Source organism: Syngnathus floridae, chromosome 13 (genome assembly GCF_059516105.1).
Source record: "Syngnathus floridae isolate MCC-2025c chromosome 13, RoL_Sflo_1.0, whole genome shotgun sequence".
In the NCBI taxonomy this organism is placed as follows: domain Eukaryota; kingdom Metazoa; phylum Chordata; class Actinopteri; order Syngnathiformes; family Syngnathidae; genus Syngnathus; species Syngnathus floridae.
Genome location: NC_142425.1, coordinates 4,881,488 through 4,900,878, shown reverse-complemented (window position 1 = coordinate 4,900,878; position 19,391 = coordinate 4,881,488). Strand labels below are relative to the sequence as shown.

At 45.8% G+C, this 19,391-nt stretch overlaps 2 long non-coding RNA genes across 3 annotated transcripts in view; one reads left to right on the top strand and one right to left on the bottom strand.

Annotated features, from left to right (window-relative positions):
* Positions 1-5,639: 5,639 nt before the first annotated feature.
* LOC148388251 (uncharacterized) overlaps positions 5,640-19,391 on the bottom strand; it is a 36,886-nt gene continuing 23,134 nt past the window's right edge. Inside the window, exon 2 of the long non-coding RNA XR_015862170.1 lies at positions 5,640-6,197. This is a non-coding gene — a long non-coding RNA (uncharacterized LOC148388251). The remainder of the gene's footprint in view (positions 6,198-19,391) is intronic.
* Positions 10,677-13,923, top strand: LOC148388252 (uncharacterized). 2 transcript variants are annotated; one of them, XR_015862176.1, is made up of 3 exons: positions 10,677-10,975; positions 11,194-11,476; positions 12,222-13,923. It is a non-coding gene; the product is annotated as an uncharacterized LOC148388252 (long non-coding RNA). The 2 variants fall into 2 exon arrangements; XR_015862175.1 differs by lacking the exon at positions 10,677-10,975 and having other exon boundaries at positions 11,095-11,476.

Sequence of the window (19,391 nt, the reverse complement as noted above, 5' to 3'; positions counted from 1 at the left end):
TGAAGAGCCTCGTGGCTAACAAAGGGTTAGCCAACTAGCCACAAACAAACTAGCCAACAAAGTGAGTATGAATAATATGACCTTGAACTCTTCCAAAATGGAAGTAGCCCTCCAAACGGTGTCCCCTAAGAGGGTCCGAGGCCTCCGGCAGCAGGTCCATCATGTCTGCGTCCTTGATCCCAGATCAGCCTCCTCGCCTGTGTGGCGTGAAGATTTATGACCCGCTCTCCTCAGAGACGCCACTTTAGCCGAAAGACAACACGTCTATCACCACTCACGGTCCTGAACTCGCATCTAATAACGATTTGCCGATGACCAGAACAAACTAACAAAGCAAAGCATTAAGTCAGCGTCTTTGAAAAGGTGATCTCAAAGTCCTCGAGAAGGGTCTGAGGTTCCTCCCAGACCCTTCTCCCTCTGCGCTCTGAGATTTATGGTCCCCTTCTCCTCGGAGACCGCCGCTTTAGCCGAAAGACAAACAAGTGTTTCCTCCTGCCACTGACTATCAATGTCTGTAAAGGTTGAGCCTTGAACCTGTGCACCACACACACGTTGGTGTTGTGGATTTTTTTTCTTCTTTTTTTTTTTTTTTTATGTCCATGTTGCGAGGCTGTGGGAAATGAGATTGACACGTCTGGTCTGTGGGGCCAAGTCTTTCTAAAAAATAAAAAAATAATAATCTTTTTTTTTTTTAAGACCATGAGAAATATTGAGAGAAAAAAAAATCTCTATTTTATATGTTATCAAATGATGAAAAAAATATCAAGAGGGAATAGAGGAGGAGGCCCCGAAGGAAGAGTGTTAAAGGAAGGTGGCGACTTGAGTTCCTCCCCCGAAGGCAACAAAAAGTCATTTTCCACTGAGGTGTGTGTGTGTGTGTGTGTGTTTATTTATACACGTCCTCCGCTCTGTTTCTTCATACATACAGTTTGGAGGGCTATCATTATAGCAGGCAGGGGGAGGGAAGGGGGGGTAAAACCATTTGCATTAGCATCAGTGTCTGACTCCAGGCACTGAGCAATGATACTCTCCATTCAGAGAGCCATTATCACCGCGGACCCCCTCGGTCCACACCAGAGAAAAGTGGGGGGGCGGCTCGGTCGTCGGCGCACAATTACAGGATGGGCCTGTATCGTGGCCCGACATCTCGTGCGATGCTGGCACACAACGGGACATTCCCTTTAGGGTTTTTTGGGAAGGGCGGGGGGGGGGGTGGGGGGTCTTGGCATGTAATTGTCCTGGTGAACGCTCAATAGCACCTTATAGCGAGCAGGCAATCTACAAAGCAGAAGGAAGATGCCCGTGGCTACGGGGACCCTAATAGGAACTTCTCTCTCTCGCTCTCTCCGGCACAGATAAAAAAAAAAAAAAAAAGTTCCTTTTATTTATGGCGAGCGGCTGTTTGGGACTGAGGCTATCAAAGCGCACCGCCGCTATTTATCCCGGCAAAAAGGATTGGTCCGACACAGGGCTGAGGGCCAAAAGGAAGAGAGGAGGCTAAGAGGGAAAAGGAGGGTGCAAATTGGCAGAAACACAAGGTCAAACTCTTTATCTTTTTCCTTTTTTTTATTCACTCCCTTGTGGCTACTTCTCCTCCTTGCGAGTGTCCTCTCGCCACTCACCTGGAACTCCTCCGCAAGCGCTTCTCATATCGACAAAGAAGTCTGACGAAAGGAGTCAGTCACTCTTGGAAGGAAGTGGAACCTTGGAGGTACCTTTGCAGTACAACGCGAGAACTTTGCTGGGAATTTGAGATGATGCCCTGTCCTTTGTAAAAAGACGTCTTCCCGGTCATCACATCTTGGTTTGATGATCACTTCCTGGTTTACATCATCACTTCCTAGTCTACATCATCACTTTCTGGTCTACATCATCATTTCCTGGTCTACATCATCACTTCCTAGTCATCACATTTTCTTCAAGATCACTTCCCGGTGATTGTTTCCAGTCCACGACATCACTTTGCGGTCTCTCTCGAGATGGTTCTCGAAGGTCTCTTTGAAGCTCTGCACAGTTTGGAAGGTGACGGCGGGTCGGATGATGAAAGATCCATTACCATCTACTTTAGTACCGTAAATCCAAGTGGGAATGCCGACATCAAAGCCAGTCTGCTCCCTTGGAGGAATTCCCCTCATACTTGGACATGCAAATGAGCCTGGTCTCCACCACTCAACCCCCCACCCCCCACCTGATTGAGGCGTTCATGGCCATTGCCAGCGTGGGAATTACACAGCGAGGGACGCCATCCAATTGGACCGACGTCTCCCTGAGCAATTTGCCTTGGCTTCTCCCGCTGGCGTCGGCGACGGCCATGGCGGTGGCGCCTGCTTTTTATCCGTCGGGATTTCTGGCCGGGCCAGCCGGCAACATGGCGGCTGAGCTCGGAGGGAAAGAAGGGATTTGGGTTTGAGGGGAAGAATGGCGGTGAGATGAGTGTGTCGGTGTTTGCACTTGTTGTTACTTGTTCTCTTCCTGTTCCTGATCCTATTGCGCCGAGACAATGAACGCTCGCAGCCAAAACAAGTTTGCACCTCCCAGACACAAAGGCACAAGCACCTACACATGATAAGCTAGCACGACAACTATGCTAATTAATTTGTGTGTATGTGTGTGTGTGTGTGTGTGTGTGTCCTTTGCTATTCTTAGATGTGTACAAATTTAATTCAATGTGTAGAACAAAATTATAGTTTCAGCTAGCCAATCAGAGGACAGATAACGTTATAAATAAGAGAGAGCGGACGTTTCATAGAAGCAAGTCAGAATTCTTCGAAACATCGGGATTTTCTTCAATGACTGACAAGGTGAAATCACATGACGCAGCATACTTTCTGTGTCTATAATACACCGACTTCTCCGTAGAATCTCTTTGCCGGGGTCAGACAGGCTGCCCTGAGACCCCTCCCAATTGTATAATGGTATTCCTGCTTTTATCAAAAGGAAGGCAGCGAGAGAGCGAGATGAGGCATTGAGCTGACAGCTTGATTGTGATGCTCCTGTCTGATAACTTAGCTAACCTTATCCATCTATTTCACCTCAACCTTGCAGCCATGTGTCCCGAGACCCCTTTTCACACCTGCACCCAACCCACGCACACACACACACACACGCAAAAATAATCAGCGCACACCTCTGACCCCTTTATCGAGTGTCGGTGTTAATCCTCATCTCGGCGCTCAATGCGGAGCACAATCACACACACACTCGCAGTTAGCGGCGCGGTTAAGTAGCCCACGGTGAGGAAGTCCGTGCGATAAAGGTGCCACCGAGGGTCAGTAGATGTCTGCCTTGGAGCACGGGTGGGAGGGAGGATAGCGTTGGGAGGAGGGATCGAGTCTGAGGGATGAGGGCGGGTCGCTCGGCCTTGAGATGGGACAAAAAGGGGGGTGGCGAGGACGGGCGGAGAGCGACACGGCGCAGGATAAAGGACGTGAATACAGGCGGGCCAGAGGTGAGGCTAACGCGCTAGCTCGTTGTGTGTGTCAGGAGGATTACATTTTTCAAAAATGACATTTCCACAGAACCCGTCGACGAGGTCAAAGCCGCAGATTTGGAAAGACTTCCACCATTCAGACTTGCCAGTTTACATCATTGTGGGTAAAAAAATATGACCATGACAATTCTTAGCGTGGTTGGGGAAATAAAGGCAGACTCATTTCAACTTTTTCTGTTAGTGATTTTTTTTCCCGTCATAACGAGAAGCAAACAGAGGAAATAGAATCTGAGCTGGAGTCTTACGGTGTTTGTTTGGGGGACGTTTTGTTTGACACGCGAGTCAGTCATCCTGCTTTTCCCACACGTCGCCGCTTGTTTCGCTGCGGGGAACCTTTTTCGGCAAGTATCTCAGCACCGCCTTGTCAGCCGTCATTTATCTCTGACACCGAAGCTGTCTGGAGTGCGGGCGCGCTCGTGTGTGTTTACGAATCCCAAGGACAAGCCTCCCGGCTCCAAGACGGATGTTTTGCCCACATTTAGGACACGTGAGATCCCGCCCTTGATGGATAGTCTGAACGTCCGTGACGGGATGTTAACATAAAAGCCGCATTTCAATATGTTACTTATCAACACTTTGCAGTTCATCAACAGCGAGAACTTGATTTATTTGCTCCTTTATCAGCGTGGAGTAATTAGACGTTAATAGCAAAGCATTTGCAGGCCGGCGTGTGATTGATGGCATGGGTAGGCGCGCCTCTCTTTGCTTTCAGGACTTGGAATTATACAGTAGCAACACTTCTTCCTCCCTGTTAGCTTAGCAGCTAGCGTCATATTTATTATGATAGCAACAAACAACAACAAAACAACACCAGCAAGCTAACTTGTCAATCAATCGTGCTAGCCAAGACGTCACTTGGTTTAAGCTAACTAACAAGAACCAAATTTGAATATTCTGTGCTTTCTTGGTTCAGTCATACTTTGGAAAGGAACAACAGTACTGATGACACTTGACCAGATCACAAGAATGTTCAAGTTTTCATCCAGCCATTGGTTGGTCCACCTGCCAATCATTCCAAACAGCAATAGAAGTGAAGCCGTTCCATTAACAATGGCGGACCTTCCAGCGGGATCCAGTGAAGTGTCTCTCGCGCAACGCGTGCATTCATGAATATTTGATGAGGCCCAGTCGACAAGGCGGTCCGCAAAGACCAATCAAGCGAGTTCAAGTGGATGCGGCGTCGCTCTTTTGTGGTGCTGAACAAAGCCGGCGATAGCTCGGGGGGGTTCCTGTGATGCCAAACAATGTATCCGACACTACCCCATCCCCTACCGGACCGGGGCCTCCGTCACTCAGGGGGGTCCCTCAGCGGGATCCTGAGTTCAAGGGTCACGCCAGTCAGACAAGACATAACAGATAGGAAAGTGTTGAGTGATTGTGAGGGAAAATGTTAAAGGCTGTGTCATGTCGCTTTTATCTCAAAGAGAAAAGAAAGAAATGGAAATTTGTGTTGGGTGGCGCTTGTCAACAGAAAAGGCAACGTGAGGAAGCATTTTGGGGAGGATGCGGATAAAAGTGCGGCTCTTGCTAATAGCCTGAGGATAACAAACTAAAAAACAGGAAATTTATGACAGGACAGGCAAACAATGGTCATTTTTCCAGAACGGGCTCGTGTTTTGTCCCCTCCTTTTCTGTATTAAAATAGGGCAAATTGTTTTTTATTCAATCAACATTTTCAGCAGATTTAACCGAATCGCAAAAATTCTCCCGTCCTCTCGTCATCTTGCCCGAACCGGCGGCACTGATGCAAATAAAAGCAGAGGAGGAGGGGAAGGAGTTAAAAAAAAGACAAGTTTGAGGAGAAAGAGGCCGCAGAGGGAGCGGGAGAAAATATTTACTCGGGGAATTAGTTCAGGATCATTGTGCGCGTGTGCACAAACGCACGCACGCCGGGCTCTATTTCAAGGCCCGAGTGGCTCAAGCGGAGCTCCCTCCGGGGCAGGCCTAATTATCACAGGGCGAGGGCCATTAAAATGCTTAACTAACCTCGTTTCTGCAGAAAGGCGCACAGATTAGCGGCAGCCCGCAGCAAAGTGTGGGGAATAACCCCGCTTGCCTAATACCCTCTTTGATTCTCGCTCGCTCGCTCTCTCTCCGGGCTGACGACTGGCCTGACCAAGGAAGCCAGGAGTGAACGGCAGCAACTGTATCAAACAGCACTGCGTCCAACGGACACTTTATTAGGTACACAGCCTAGGTACATGGACACATGTAATCAATATCCAATTAATTAGTTGTCAAAAATGTTGATACCTCTAAAACTAGAGCCAATTCAAAGAACTGATGTCATTTTTGGACAGCAGCCCAGAATCACCTCGGCAACCATATACATACATACATACATACATACATATATACATATATACATATATACATACATACATACATACATATATATATATAAAAAATGCATGAATTTGCTGTCAACCAATAACCGATGCACAGGTGACTGGTCGCCAAAGTGACTGGTCACCCGCATCACTGACCTCCAAAACGTGACACTGTGCTATACTGTCTGTGTGTCGCCATCGATGTGTTCTACCTTGGGTGATGCATCGTCTTCCTGGGCTGAAGTGAGACGGATTATGGGGCGCTGATGAAAATGACTTGTTTGTTCATTCACTCAAGATGGATGAATGGCACCACAACAAATATCTGAGCACTCCTCCGGCGACCGATTGTTTCACGTTGCCGTCCAAACGGGAAGCTGTGGAGGATTTCAAAGAAAAACTTCAAGGTCTCGACATCGTTTATCGCTGTCAATCAATACATGAAAGCTCAATTGTTATATTTGTGACAAAGCATTGTGTCAAGCACGGTGTCAATAAATTCACAACAAGGTGAAACTGTCAGCATAGGAGAGAGCGGTCGCGGGGCATTCAAGGCTTTGATTGCGGAACTAATATGTTGTTTCAGCTGCGTGGTGTCCACGGGGAACGCCAGCGTGGCCCCCGCCACCTCCAACGTCTCATTTTTGTTCTCGGGCTTCTCTGATGCTCAGATAGTGAGCAACGCCTCCAGGTGGCGACCTCTCCAATTGTGAGAAAAAGAAAAAGAAAAAAAAAACAAAAAAACAACCGCTGCCAGAAATCCTCCAGCGGCTCCAGAGACGACCGCGCAGAAACAAAGATGTCATAAGCTAGCTTAGCCGCTATCGCGCCTTTGCACTACATCTCCCCCGACGCCTCCTTCACAACGCTCTCCATTTATTCATTCATTTATTTATTTATTAAGCATTTTCCAGGCTTACAAAAAAGACCCACGAAAAAGGATTATTTGGGAAAGACAATTAGCTGCGGACACTAATTCATGCAGATTGAGTTCGCATGCTGTCATTTTCGCCGAGTTGTGAGTCGGACAAATTGACAAAAGGACACAAGAGGACGCAATCACACCACAGCAATAGAAGCCGTTTGAAGTAAAGCAAACATGGATATAGACATTTCCAATCATATTCACATTTTATTGACAATCATTTCCAGTCAACCTAAAGCACACGCATAAATAAAACCGGAAATCTAATCTAGAGGAGGGTAAAGAAACAACTGCGATCATGTGGGGATATAACTTTATAAAGTTTAGATGTTCTCATCAGATTTTTGTGTCACACATACTGTACATAAAAATAATTTTCATTTATTTAGGGACAGGCATGTATTGGTATCGGGACCAATATTGGCCTTATTTTTTAGGTTTTGGGTACTCGTGGATACTGCCGATACCAGCCACAGATACTCAAGGAAGAAAAACAAAATCTGACATTAAGTCCTGCATGCCAGACGTTGGCGCTACCCTGTCACAGTTGGAGACATTTTCAAGTAATCGATGGATTTCATATGACCCGCGATTGGATTGAACCAGTCCATTGTTCATTGCATACATGAACTGTATGTTGCCTGCAATTTACTAGCGACCAGTGTGTTGTGTGTTGATTTGAACTGACAGCGAGTTTATTGTTGTTTTGCCAAGTGCCAAAACTGCAAAATTGCTGTCTGTCCATTCCTTCGTCTGCTTAGTATTCTCGAGCAGGAAACGGTTTGAACCGGCGACCGACCCATCATCTCGCCGACTGACGAGATGAGATAACTTGTTTTTTTCCGGCTCTCCACAACAGGCGCTATTAAGTGGCCGTCTATTATCCGTCCGCTCGGCATCCCATTCCAATTCGCCCCGGCGGGTCACAAAGTGTCGGCGGCTCTCGTCCCGCCCGTCGCCGCCGCCCAATCACTTTGCCGTTCACAATGGCTGAATGGACGCTGCCCGCTTTGTCATTTAAAGTGCATAAAAGGGGGCAGAAATTGATTTTGATTGTCGATCTTCATATCTAATAAAGCTCGGAGGAGCTCCCTTTCTTCTTTGTCTGAATGGTCGCTGAATGCTTTTCAATAGTTTGCTCTGTGTGTGAGTTTCATGCAAAGCAGCTCTTTGGGGTTGGGGGGGCGATATATTCTTTCATTATTCCTCTTTTTCTTTCTACTTTGAGGAGGTCCGACATAATACAGAAAGCCGTTTCTAATATTTAGACTTTGGATTGCCCTAACGAAGGGATATCTGAGTAAAAAACGTCGAAACAATTTCCGTTTGTTGTTTGTTGTTTTGTTGCTGATCAAACTCTGGCAAATGTTTGTGTGCTGTTGTGACTCCGTAACAACAATCTTGGCGAATCAAATTAACGACTCTGCCTTTAAGACAGAAAATAATCGAGATGAAAAGCAGAATATCACCCGAGTGAAAAATGAAACCATGTTCCTGCTTGTAAACGTTATGCAGATGGGCTGTTTACCTTCCTTTGCTTGCTCTATTTTTTGTGGGGGTGGGGTCGGCGACAGGGCGGGAGGAAGAAGAAGGAGGGAAGAAAAACAACAACACGTAAACAAAAATTTGTTTTCACGTGAACGTGATTAATTATCGCACGAGTAATCCGCACGTACTTGTAAAGACTTTTCAGGCGAGATTAGGCGCTTCAAAGTGACAAGCATGATAGATGGTGATGTTCTGCGAGCGCCAGATTAAAAGGTCGCCGGAAAAAACTGGCAAAGTTGCGGAGAGATGCAATCAAGGCGAGCGCCTCTGACACCCCGATGATTATGGAAATCAACATATGGCGGCCATGTAAACACTCGGGGGGGGGGGGCTTTAATCAAACTTCAACAATTAGAAGACGCGCAAATGATATGCAAGGAAAACAAAATGACGGTGAGGAGAAAACGAGTCGGGTTGTTATTAGCGATAGGCGCTAATTCTCGATGTTTCCTTTACACAGATAAAAGCACTTTAATTGCTTTTAAAAGCTTGCCGCAAATAAAGGAGACATATGGCAGGTTTGAGTAAACCCACAAAAAAGTCTCAACAAGCCATGGCCCTGAGAATATGTTGGATTGTGACTTTGTCGTGATGCTTAAGAATCGATTGTATAATGATGCATAAAGATGCGATTTATAATACAAGGTTATTTACTTGCCTGTGGTGGTGTCAAGACATCCTGAGATTTTATTTATTTATTTTGGTTGTATTTGGAGGGATGCAACACCATCCGGGGTGTCTGCCTCCATATCTGCACTGATGTCACTATTACTCACGCACACGCACGCATGCACACGCACACACACACACACACTCTCACACACACGCTATCATGCTCAATCATGCCTCCCTGAATAAAAATCAGCCGCTCCAGTTTGTGTACATGCCCAAAATCCATTTACAAACCTGCAAGAGAAAATATAATCCAACACTATATTGTATTTTTTGTATTTAGTTTTTTTTGGCACAGTTTTTGGTCACGGGGGTTAAGTGAAAAAATATAGCAGGAGAATATATTAGTCCATAAAATGTGTTGACTTCACACTGCCAACAATGGTAGAAATATTAAAAATTGGAAGTAATGAATCTAAAACAAGATTTGAATTGTAATGACAATAATAAGTGCAAGTCCTCAACATAGCCGCATGACTTATCACATTATGATGGAATCTTTTTCTCCGCTCAGTGAATTATCTTTTTGATGAATGCTAAATGCTAATGGCGCAGTATATGAATCCAAAGCAGGGCTTCAAGACAGAACTTTAGTTTCATTAATCAAGGGGCTACTTTGCCTGATCAGGCGCGTAGTGGCTTCACAGACAACCACACACACAGCTACAATGAGAGGGGAAAAAAACAAAAGAAAAAGAAGAATACTCATTTCAAGGCAGACACCAGTAGTGTGAAGGACTTGAAATCATTTTCCTCCTCACTTGATTGTGGATGAAGCTCCCGATAAACCGCCCGCCAATTCCCTACCCCCCCGCCGCTTCTCTTTTTAAAGTTATTTCCTATCCCGGCTTTGAGCAATCTGTTTGTTTGAGGGCAGCATTAGATGTGACCAGCGTTTTATTGTGACATAAAACCCGCATTTCTTCCAGCGGCAGATTAAAAAAGAAAAAAAAAAAGAAAAACGCTTAATAAGAAAAGCTGTCAGCGGTGCAAAATGGCTGACATAATCCGTTTATCCTCCCAGCAATAAAGATATTTGGTCCTTGGGAGTCTATCTCTCCTCTCGTGTTATTTGGCCCAAAAAACATTATCGGCCGTGCATTCACACGGATTAACAAGTCATACGGGAGATAGAAAAGGAAATGACAGTTACGGGGGAAATGGGCCGCGCTCACGTGGCGGCACGCGAGTGAATGGCGCCTAATGAGCAGACGGGAGGGAATGGTCGCCAGAGGTGGACAAAAAAATGAATGGACGCCAAGTGAGATGCAGCTTGTGGAAATGGCAAGGCACTAAAACGCATTGTTGGGGTCAGGCTTTCAAAATAAGGTTTTCAAACAAGAGGTGGGGTCTCAAATTAAGATTCCGGTTTCAAATTAGGTTTTCAATCCAAATTGGGATTTGTGTTTTCCATGGACACCATGCGGCTGTCTCTCCAGGCTTCCACGTGACTGACATACGACACAAGCGGCGAGGACGTGCGGTCAGGGGGCATCGAGGGGGTTCGGGAGTTGGAGAGCGATGGCGGGGGCGGAGTCCCGTTTGAGTGGCGGGCCGTGAACTGGCACAGCACGCCGTTTAATCACGCCGCTTTTGGCTGTTAATGAAATGTGATTATGTTGGCCAAGGTGGCCAGGGTGGGATATTAATATCGGATGAGATTATGCATGAAAGCCCGGTGTGTAATTTCAAATCCCCACCGGCGCACCCCCCCCGTTGGCATGCTAACCTTTGCTAGTTCATCATTAGCGTGCAACGTTAGCATTGCCATTCGTCTGCGGGCGATGGCGTGATGATAAATGCGCCGCTTGATTCATTAGTTTATCATCAAGGTGCATTTAAGTCATCGCCGAAGATCCATCATGCACCGCGCCGTTAACAGCTAGCCGACGTTGGCGGGCGGGGGGCCGAGGGGAGGCGTGAGCGGGTTGGTGGTTATCCCCACTTATGCTGAGTCGTCATCTATGCCAAACAACTCGCAAACAATAATGGCAACAGTTCTTTCAAAAGGTGAAAATGAGTGGTGAGAATATTATCAGTACTGAAATTTGTTAGCGATTGGTACCGAACGTGTCATTCTCGCACACCACCAATAAAAATGCAAAATTAGCTCATTTAGACATTTATGCTAACGCTGAATCCCGCCTTCCTTCCCATATTTACGGCTCATCGCTTCCGTTTGTCAATCATCACAACGCTACAGTTTCGATTTTGTTCGCTCTTTCAAGGCCGCTCGAATGGATTCACGACATGTCCACGCATTCCAACATTTGACACACGTTTGTCTGCGCGACTTCCCCACCCCACTGCGAATCCGAGCGTCAGCAAAAGCGCCGTCGAGTGATTCATCGGGCCGCCATCGCTATTCATGGCCCGCCGCGTCGCCCCGAAGCGGCAGGCCGGTGAGGCCGAGGCCGACGTGAGTTATGTGCGCCGATTGTCGCCGGAAACCCGCAAAGTGCTCCCCTTGCAAAGCGGCCCCCGCCCGCTCTGTCGTAAACAACTCTGCAAGTAAGCGCGCCGCTGCTTAGCCGGCACCTTTGCAGCGGCTCCTAATTTAGCGCCGTTTAAATCTCGGCCACAAGTGTTGTTGTTGTGAGAAATGCCTGCTTGCAAATGTCTTTTATTGAATGCTGACTCGGTGCTATTACGGCCCGCTGAGATATGCCGGCGCCGTAATACGTCCCTGTAGCTTTATCTTGTAATAGTAAAGTGCATTCATGTCGGCGCGGCAGAGGAAGCTGTGAAAGGGTGAGAATTGACTCGATTTGGGATTGCGGCCGACTCCAAACGCGGGTTTTCACGCAAAAGATGAAGAGGGGGGGGGGGGGGGGGGTGGGGTATATGTGTAAGCCTGGTGCTTTATCATGATCCATCGTAATAAGCGCGGCGGCGGTAATTAAGGACTTTTCCGGCGGGAATTGGGAGTCCGGTCAAGGTGTTGGGCCGCCTTTAGACGCACAATGTGCAAGCCTGTGAGTGCCACTTGAAAAAAAGTTAAAAGGGACACACTTAACGTGATTTCATACCTTTTCTGTGGCTTCGAGTTGGCAGAGCTGACAACAAACTCTCCAAAAGTTTCTTTGTTAACCTCTCTCGCAAGGAAATGTCTTTTTTGTCACTGATAAATAAAAACGTGTGAATGGAAGAACTCGGGCTGGATGTTCACTTTGGATGTTTACACCGAGGCACTGATCCCCTTTTTGCAATATTAATAACATCAATAACTGACATGATATATTTTTGTCCTTTTCAGAGTTTCTATGAAACTGAGCTTTCAGGAACCGTCTTAGACAAACCCGATTGGTTGGCCCCTGGAGGATTCGAACCCGAAGCCTCACCACCTTTGAGGCGCAGAGCAAACCCACCACGAAGCAAGAAACTGTTTAACCAGAACTTCCAGTCTCCGTTCCTAAACTTTTGTTGCATACTTCCATTCCCTCCCTCACTTTGTCTAAATTCGCCAGTGTGTTTGAAACAATCCAGAGGATATTAAAAAAACTAAAGAGCCATTGTTGCGGAGCAAAAGAGAAAGAGGCCAAATTGTCTTGCGTTCTTTGAGGCGAGACAAACGTGGACGCTCCCTCGCCGGCCGGCTCTCCTCTCGCCGGCCGTCTAATGCGTCCTAATCCGCGCTCAAGACAGACGCCGGCTGCGCGTGTGAAAGAAATCTCTCTTTGCTTCTGCTGCCTCACTTCATTATTTTTCTTTCTTGTCACTTAGCGTGATGGGTCGCACACAGGCGCCCGGATGAGCGGCCAAGACACAGTCGCCGGGGCCTTAATCTCGCCTTTAATGCGCGACTTCAGAGATGTCATTTATCTTGTGACTGCAGCAGGCGTCCGCCAAACTTTATCTCTAATAATATATTGATGGATTAAAGGGGTCAGGCAGGAGAGCGGGCAGGAAAAATTGCTTATTGACATCAAAATACAGTGCGACCCCCCCCAACCCCCCGCCGTTGCCGCCAAACCTTGATAAACATAGGGAGGGCCTGCGGAGGAGGTGAGAAGGAGGAGGAATTGAGTTGCGGCCATTGTGAAGCCCTCAGAATGATTTAGAAAATACAAAATAAATAAGATCAAGTCTCCAAGCAGCAGCCCAAAGGCGAGGCGGCTTCCGGATTTATCTCGACACAAACTCACCTTCCTTCCTTCTTTTCCCGACCCGTCCCGACCGTGACTGTTGCCGCTTATTAGTGGCACTTAAGCGGTGAGAGCAAAAGTGGAATGTTGGGAAGCCATCAGCTACTGACAGAAAGTCGGCAGCGGCTGGCTTCACTGGGACTGTAAATGACACGTAGTCCGTGTCACACGGCTGGTAAATGACATCGACGCTTTCAAAGCGACGTCAAATAAAATAGCTCCCATAGCAAACCATGAATTTTCTCAGAGACTTGGGAACCGAGAGCTTTAGGATAAAAACAAAGTTGTGGTCTTGTCTTGACGCTAATATTGTTCTGATTTCAGAGGTTGGTTCTAACGTGATCCAGTTATAGTTACTTGAATAACATAGTTTTTACTTTTACTCGAGTATTTATCTGGGTTGTTACTATTGAATTGTTTTAGAATAAATTCCACCAATTGAGTAATTGAGTTATCATAATCGAGTAAACCGATCAACCAAATAGGCAAATAAGACTGTTTTTTTAAAGTTGTTGTAAAATAACACCCAAAAACTGGAAAAGGGCATGACCTGGTGAATGGTGTCATAGTAAATCCACTGCTAAATTTCCTCGTGTGGGACAATAAATGAACATCTTATCAGAAGCTCACCAGCTTTGCTGAAAGAAATTCTAAACTCATCCCAATATTTTTGCATACCTCACTGTTTTTGCATATCATCTGTGCGTGTAACTTTGTGGTGAAGAAAAAAGGAAATCCCCGAAAACAGAATGATCTGCAGTTCAAAGGCCGTCCAAATGTTTGATTCGCTAATAAAGTCTTGTGGCGTGTGAACATGTTTAATTTGTCTGCTGCGACAAGTAGACCTCTAAAACCTCTGACTAATCGACGGGATTACAGCAGTCAAATGACATTTTTATAGCTTAAACTCCCGACTACCTGGACCAGCAGATATTAGCGGCCTATCTGCGCGCTAAGTGCTTATTAGCGTCCTGATGCCGTAAGTCTGTCGGAGCGGCGCTGATAGCTCGTCCGGGCGACACGGACGCCTACGGATTAGCGCCGGACTTAAACACGGTTAATGTGGTGCTGGGGCCGCTCTGTCCCGACCCCGCCGCCACTTGAATTAGCCATGTTAGCCATCCGGACCGAGCTCTTGAGCTGATGTTGGGTGGTGAAGGTTTGGGTGGTTGTGTCTGCTCTGGGTCGCGGCGGAAGGTTAGCTTATGACAAAACACCACAGAGAGTTTTGTTGAAACAATCATGGGCAATTTTTTCACATGGCTGATTTGTCCTGACGTCATTGAAACGAGTCACAAAGACGTCGGCGACCCGAGCAGCCAGCGCTTGCACTGGTGTGAACTTGACACGGCACGGGCCTGGCGCGCCGTCTCCTTTCACCGGACAATTAGGAATAAAGTGAGGGCAGAGCATTCTGAACAGCCGCCTTGTAAAAAATCAATTAAATCCTTTCTGGAGATAAAAGGCGGCGCACTGAATAGCGGCCATTCATTTGGGCCCGCCATTCAGAAACAAAATAGCCAAGGTCTCTGTGTGACGCGCAATTCTATTAGATCTTCTTCATTCTCGCCTCGTTTATCTTTACTTGGGAGGCCCCTCGTGCACTCTCACATTAGCGCTTTCATTCGTCCTTTGAGAAGAAAACATCCACGCTTATTTAATTTCACGCAGGGCCGCCTAAAGCGAGGTGAGATCGGCGCATTCTGAAGCGCTCGTCCTTTTCTCCCCGCCGCCGATTGTTAACCGGACGCGTTGTGCCAGCTGAATGCGAGCGATGAGCTGTGCTAAATGCCAAATAGCTCCTCATTCAACGGCGCCGCAGCTTCTCTCAAAGAGCGCCGCATTTCGGCTGAATTCGGCCAAATTTAACACAATTGAATCGCACGCAACCTAAAATACTGTCATCGCTTGGAATTCTGTGTCCGAATTAAATTGTGAGTTGCGCCCCCGCCGGTTGGGAAAAAGGCCAAAGAACGGGATTCCTACTTCATCGGGTGAACGACCTTGTCGAAGTCCACAAACCGTCTTTTTAACTTGTTTTTGTAGTGACGACGCATTACCAAATGTGAATTTGAGAGGAAAATATTGACAGGTATTTAAAAAAATATATATGACTAAAGTGTGGAAATTAAGAGAGTTTGGATGAAAGCCAAAATCATGAAATGGGCAAATTAAAGGGTTTTTTGCAGTTAGACAAAACAATCAAGAAACTCAACAAACTTAATCCATCAATAATTTACAAAAGTTTCTATTTTTTGTACTGGGTGAAGTGACCAAATCCGAAAGCACTTTTGGGTAGCTTCTTATAGTCATGAGAGAAAGAAAACTGCATTTGTTTTATTTCCTTTTTTTTTTTTTTGTTGCGATGCTCATCAGTCACCGCCGAACAGCAGCCGTAAACCGCCATGCAGGCACCCAGTCACCTGAAGGACGCACGCTGCTCATCACCTAATCCCCCTCTGGACAAAAAAAACATGGCGGGTGGGTTGTAAAGCAGCTTTACAAGCAATTTTTCCCGCAAACAAACTCGGCTGGTAAATCTGTCTGGCGACCGTAAAACTGCCGAGTTCACCAGCGAGCTTCAAGGTTGTGTTGCGAGCGTTTTCTCGCATGTTACTCAAAAACGCAGACAAAGTCATTGTGCGACCCATCCTGCGTTGCTCGCGTCTTTATCGCCGCCATCATTCACCTCCCCCCCCAAAAAAGCGGCCCAAACTGGAGCAAGATGATGCCGCCATTACGCCTCAAATGACCCACTTCAATCAAAACAAACACAACGGCGGGACGCGGCTCGCAAGCCGCTCGGGACTCATAAAAACAACAATTTGCCAGCACCGATAAAAGCCGCCAGTGTTTGTCGCCGGCCGAAAAGACGAGGCGGGGGCCGCCAAAACACCGTCGCTCGCCACATTCACTGCATCAAGGCTAAAACAAATCTAGTTGTCCTTCCAAGACGTCCACATTTCTCAATTGATCCAAACCGTTTGTCAAACGTCAAACAGGACATTTCTAAATTGTACAAATATAAATTTGAAACATTTTCTGAACCCTTCCACAACTGTTGACAGATTGACACTATTCCAACTTGAAAGTGTTCATCTCGTTCAAAACATCTATGGCGCTCTCTTTCACATTTTACCCAAACTTTCCACATCCCTTGATTTTCTTGCTGTATAGCATACCCACTGTTAGCATGTTAGCATTTGACCTATTCTGGAGTCAAGGTGACCAAGTCACACTGTGTATTTTTCGTCACGACAATAAAACCTCTGCCAAGGATGAAATGCTAACAAAAGCGACTGCGCTTATGCTAGCATGTGTCACACGTTTGTCGTTAGCACACGTTAGGCGTGAGCAGGTAAGGTTGGCATTCCAGTTTCAAAGAAGTCCCACTCAAAGAGACAAAAAGTGAAAATAAATGTCTATCTCCAGCAAATTGTAATGTGTGCTTCTTTGCGTAGTTGCTGTGTAATCCTACTCAGTAACAAAGGACAATCAAAACAAAACATCTTGCCTGTGTGCTTTTGCACTTGGCTGTGGTAAAAAAAAAACATATTAAAAAAGCGAAGCCGGCAAGAGTTGAATTGGCTTTGACGAGCTTCCCGTGTAATTATTTGTGTGGCGGAACAATACGGACAAGAACAAGAGGAGAAGACTTAATCCGCCGGCTTTCTGGTGACAGTGACGCCGACGTCTAAGCCGAAGCTTTGTGCGCCAACGCACACTTTTTACTCGCATTGTGTCCCACACAATCCACCATCTTGTCTCTCATGTTGACATTCAGCGGCGAGTCGTCACTCCGAAGGGTCAGCCCTGTCTCGCAAACGCTCGGCGACTCAATAGCGACGAGAGGCCACTAGGTGACACTAGTGTTGTACAACTCAAAGACAAATTCAAAGGCTGACTTTTTGTTTTATTTGACGCTGCCACCTGCTGGTACGGAGGCTCATTGGTGCGTATGGCACTGTGGTTCAAGCACAACCGCAACGCATTCAAGGACCCCGACATCGTAAACCGTACGCACTTGACCTGCTTTTATTTCCGCTTCTCGAATGAAGTCCACTTTCTACGTGCATAGACGCCGACGATCACCTCGGGGGAGGCCACCAGGGAGGTCTGAGATTTTCCAATGGGAATATTTTCCTTCCTTTAAAAAAAAAATGTTTTTGTGCCTCAAACATCTTGCTTACACCAGCAGGGTCTGATCCCGGCATTATGTGCGAATACATCAGTCGCCACACACACTCACGAACACGCACACACACACGCACACACCTTCCTTGCTTCGTCTGCCACAGAAGTAAATTATCAAAAGTGTGTTTGAAAGTGAATGAAGGGTGACTCTCTCTCTCTCTCTCGCAGTCTGCCTCTCTCGCCCGCTTTGACATCTCAGTTTTTTTTCCCTCCTTCTTCTTCTTTTCCCCTCACGTTTCTGGGCGAGGTGATAACTGGCGGTAATAGGATTAACATTGATTTCTTTGCGCGAGAACAGAGATGTGCCGGTTGCAGTTATTTATTGAACTGCCAGCTTTGAACTATGAAAAGTGACTGCGAGGAAAAAAAGACCTAATGCAGCATTTTCAAGAGAGAAAGAAAGAGAGGGAAAAAAACGAAAGCCCCGGTGCAATATTTTCTCCTTTTTTGTTATTTCTTCTTCCTCCTCCTCCTCCTCCTTCTTCTCTGTCTTCTTCCTCTTTTTATGTTGTGGCAGGATAAAAGAGCAAATCGGCGCCTGTGTTCTATAAGCCGTGGTAATGACTTTATTTATTTATTGGCTTTGTTGTCGTGGCTGCCATTTTGGTGAAATAAATAAAGTCAACACATTTGCGATTTCATCTATAATCTGCTCTCTTCCGTTTCACCTTGAAATAAAGATGAAGAAAAGGAACGCTTTCTTCCGACAGAGGACGAGTTCAAAGCTCGCCTTTGCAAATCCAAATGCTGCAATAATAACAATTGCCATCATAATTTGCAATGTTTTCATTTCAGTTGCACATCACGTTAATGTTTAACATTTAACTTTTTTCACAAGCAAAATGAGAAAATTTACAATAGACTGTAATTTACACAATTTTAGAATATACATTTAAAATGTAAAGTCATTCAATAATTGTTGAAATAATTTAATTCTGCTATTTTATTTAAAAAAATATTTACTTTCAAATGACAATTTATATACATTAATTTAATAGATTTGAAGAACAGTAAGATGAGTTCTTAGCATTCATTTTAGGATTAGGGTTTTATGTTTTTTCATCATAGCGCATTTTATTTTCTCACTATTTGTCATTTTTACAGCCACTAAAATATTTTGACTTTTTAAAAGTTCATTTTTTATGATTTCACCTTAAACAATGGGTGATGTAATAATTTGCATCATGTATGGTCATCAATAATAACACCACCACCAACAAGAAGAGGCTAATTAATTTCTAGCTAGTTTACGTCAGAAGCAACTGCACTCCGCCGTTATCTCACTTTCACTTTGACTAATCGAGTGTCCTAATTAGTTGTGAATAGCTCCATTGATTAGCGATCTATTAGTCGATTGACTAGGCTGAAGGTTATTTCCCGTTTTGCACCTCGCGTGTGAAAACCCTTCGATCCATTCAAGCAACATTTCTCCTCTTGAGTAGCGTGATTGTTGTATTAAAAATATTACTTTTAATTGCAGACATTTTTGTAAAAAGCCCCTGATTCAAACATGACATTTTAGTGTAAAAAACAAAACAAATGAATGCTGCATACATACTACATACATGACGGACTCCCGCCTCCCCCCTGCCCTTTGCGTGTTTTACAATCAGCAGGGCCGTAACCACAAAAAAAAACTAGCAGCGTCCATGAATTCCCCCCCCGCACAACCACTGCCATCACCCAGAAGACCTTTAATCTCCCCAGACAAAATGCATTGTGTAAACTCATCTGTGTCTCACCCACACACATAATGTCCCCCCCCCCATTTTCAAACCGCAAAGCGGGGGGATTTAACAAAACACCCATTAGCAACTGGTGCTTGATGCTAAAGAGAGATTTATGCGTTTATTTATTCAAGCCGCGGCAGTGAGATCATTAACCTCCGCCGGGTCCCCAGAGAGAGAGAGACCTCTCTACTCCCCCCCCCCGTAAAAAAAGAGGGGCCTCCCCAGTGGGCTAGGGGACGGTGGTCTTTCAGGATCAAATGAAGCAGGTGACATGTTAGCTGTTAGGTTGAATTTATTACTGTTCGTTGACAAATACCGCAAAAGACTGATGTTTGTCTTGCCATTTTTGGCAATGCT